The 3,398-nt window shown below is 45.3% G+C and overlaps 1 protein-coding gene across 2 annotated transcripts in view; it reads right to left on the bottom strand.

Moving 5' to 3' along the window:
* Window positions 1-3,101, bottom strand: part of npvf (neuropeptide VF precursor) — a 21,968-nt gene extending 18,867 nt beyond the window's left edge. Inside the window, exon 1 of one of the 2 annotated variants that reach the window (XM_070439089.1) lies at window positions 2,799-3,101. The gene's annotated coding sequence lies outside the window, so the exon portion shown is untranslated. The remainder of the gene's footprint in view (window positions 1-2,798) is intronic. The other variant, XM_070439088.1, reaches the window with a different exon arrangement.
* Between the last annotated feature and the right edge of the window lie 297 nt (window positions 3,102-3,398).

Below are 3,398 nucleotides of genomic sequence, written 5' to 3'. Positions count from 1 at the left end.
GTGTGGATTGTCCTGTACTGAGCAAGACTCCATCATCCTGTGGTTTGTGTAAATAAAGACCGGGATAAGATGCCAGCTCACACAGACACACACACACAGGCCCCGTCTCTGATTGGCATGAGGTACAAGCTGTGGACTGGCACTGGGTGGGTATGCTGGTCTGTTGTTTGGGAGAAAGAACACATGCCCATAACAAGATTAAATCAAAACAAAAGAGATGGCGTGGATTGCGGAAAGAGGAGGGATTGGTGGGGCATTCCAAGGTTATTACTACAGCACACGCATGAGAATGTCTTGAGGAATCTATCTCTCTCCCCTCTCTCTCTCAATTCAATTCAATTACATTGCTTTATCTATTTATTTATTAAATAATTAAATATGTATTTAAGTGTCTATTTATTATCTATTCTCTCTCTCAACAGGCAGGAAGGCTGCCTTCTATTGAGATAACCTCCCATAGCCTCGCTCCACCAAAGGCACACAGCCAAACCAACAACAGAAAGATCTGCCAAAAGTGTTGCTTGGAAAAATAACCACAAACCGAACTACCCAACAAGCCACTCAGCCTGATAACATATTTTGGTGGTAAGCTACAAAATATAATTAGAGATGGTGAGAGAAGAGAGAGACATAGAGAGAGAGCGTAGAAAGAGATAGAGAGAAAAGACATAGATAGAGAGGTAGAAAGAGAGGAGAGAAAAACATAGAGAGAGGTAGAGAAGAGAGAGAGCAGAAAGACATAGAGAGAGAGGTGAAAGAGAGAGAGAGCAGAGAATAGAAGAGAGAGTAGAAAGAGAGAGAAGAGAAAGACATAGAGACGAGAGGGTAAGTAAGAGCGAGAGAGAAAGAACTAGAGAGAGAGAGATAGACATAGAAGAGAAGAGAAAGCAGTAACGAGAGAGGAGCAAAGACGGACATGAGAAAGACCATAGGAGAGAGACGGTAGAAAGAGAGAGAGAGAGAAAAACAACGAGAGAGGATAGCAGAAAGAGAGAGAGAGAGAAAGACATAGAGAGAGAGGTAGAAAAGGAGAGAGAGAGAGAGAAGACATAGAGAGGAGAGGTAGAAAGAGAGAGAGAGACAGACATAGAGAGAGATGTAGAAAGAGAGAGAGAGAAAGACATAGAGAGAGAGTCAGAAGAGAGAGAAGGAGAGAGAAGAGAGAGGAGAGGTAGAAGAGAGAGAGAGAATAGAGAGAGAGTAAAAGAGAGAGAGAGAAAACTAGAGAGAGTAGAAAGAGAGAGAGAGAGAAAATAGAGAGAGGTAGAAGAGAGAGCAGAAAAACATTCAGAGAAGAGAGAGAAAGAGAGAGAGAAAAAAACATAGAGAGACGTTAGAAAGACGGAGAGGAGAAAGACATAAGAGGAAGGTAGAAAGAGAGAGAGAGAAAAACATAGAGAGAGGTAGAAAGAGACGAGAGAGAGAAAGAGACATAGAGAGAGAGCTAGAAAGAGAGAGAGAGAAAAACATAGAGAGAGGTAGAAAGAGAGAGAGAGAAAGACATAGAGAGAGAGGTAGTAAGAGAGAGAGAGAAAAACATAGAGAGAGGTAGAAAGAGAGAGAGAGAAAGACATAGAGAGAGAGAGGTAGAAAGAGAGAGAGAGCGAGGGAGCYAGAGGGAACTACCCTGGCGACCAGAAAACACACTGTGCCCACTATGGAAAAAGCCATAGGACACAAAGGTCCAAAAGCCATCTGGGCTACCTCGCTACGCTACATTCAGAGACAATAGGGGCACATTCACTGACCCATATCCCAGCCAGGGCCATCTGCTCCTGGGGAGAGTGCGTGGGAGAGACAGGGGGCCCCAGACATACAGGGCAAGTCTCTTCAGTCTATATTATAAAGTACGAGATAAACAAAAAGGAAAGGCAATACTGGAAAAGGTTTCATAAGCAAAGAATGGGAATAGATCTGCAGTTTTCCTCAGGCGGTGTAGAGCCTTCCCATCACACCCAGTGTGTACCTTAGAAAAAAAGGTGCTATCTAGAACCAAAAAGGGTTKTTCGGCTGTCCTCATAGGAGAACCCTTTGAAGAACCCCTTTTGGTTCCAGGTGAAACCCATTTGGTTCTAGGTAGAACCATTTTGGGTTCCATGTAAAACCCTTTTCACAGAGAGTTCTAAATTAAACCCAAAAGAGTTCTACCTGGAACCTACAAAGGGTTCTCCTATGGGGACAGCTGCAGAACCCTTTTGGAACCCTTTCTTCTAAGAGTGCATTACAGGCCCCAGTAGACCCAGTGTGTGTCCCCATTACAGTACAATCTGGTCTTAACATGACCACATGTATCCATTAAGTGTATTAATCATGACCAACAATGGTCCAGGACGAGCTCTGGGGGAAAGAGAAGAGAGATGGAGAGAAACAACTATTTCCTTCATACAACACACACACACACATTTATCACTGGAAATGAAAGAAGTTATGAAGGCGAGAGCGATATTGAGGGACAGAAAGAGAGTGTGTGCACGGTATGTGTTGGTGGGTGTAAGGTGTGTTGTGTGGAGCTCCTGACACAATGAAGCGGTGTGTGAGAAACCCAGGCTCTGGCACGGCAGACAGTGTCAACTGGCAGAGCAGAGAGCGGCTCAGGAACGCAACACCTTATGCCCACTGGGAACCCAGGTGTGCAGGGCAAACACATACACACACAGAATACTGTATACATGCACACACACACACACAGAATACTGTATACATGCACACACACACACACAAACTTTATAAACGCACAACCGTGCACACATACAAATCTCTCTCTCTCGTGCGCTCAAAAAGTTACGTAATTCACTTACCATTGGACCTAAGGACTTTCCAGCTTTCAACTTAAAACTTTCCACCTTCTCCACTACTGTCCCGTCGATGTGGATAGGGGGCTGCTCCCTCTGCTGTTTTTTAAGTCCACYATCATCTCCTTTGTTTTGTTGACATTGAGTGTGAGGTTATTTTCCTGACACCACACTCTGAGGGCCCTCACCTCCTCCCTGTAGGCTGTCTCGTCGTTGTTGGTAATCAAGCCTCCCACTGTAGTGTTGTCTGCAAACTTGATGATTAAGTTGGAGGCGTGCATGGACACGCAGTCATGGGTGAACAGGGAGTACAGGAGAGGGCTCAGAACGCACCCTTGTAGGGCCCAGTGTTGAGGATCAGCGGGGTGGAGATGTTGTTTCCTACCCTCACCACATGGGGGCAGCCCGTCAGGAAGTCCAGGACCCAGTTGCACAGGGRGGGGTCGAGACCCAGGGTCTCGAGCTTAATGATGAGTTGGGAGCTTAATGATGAGTATGGTGTTAAATTCTGAGCTGTAGTCGATGAACAGTATTCTTTACATAGGTATTCCTCTTGTCCAGATGGGTTAGGGCAGTGTGTATTGTGATTGCGATTGCGTCGTCTGT

Source organism: Salvelinus sp. IW2-2015, unplaced genomic scaffold (genome assembly GCF_002910315.2).
Source record: "Salvelinus sp. IW2-2015 unplaced genomic scaffold, ASM291031v2 Un_scaffold1402, whole genome shotgun sequence".
Taxonomy (NCBI): domain Eukaryota; kingdom Metazoa; phylum Chordata; class Actinopteri; order Salmoniformes; family Salmonidae; genus Salvelinus; species Salvelinus sp. IW2-2015.
This window is presented reverse-complemented; position numbering and strand designations above follow the sequence as displayed.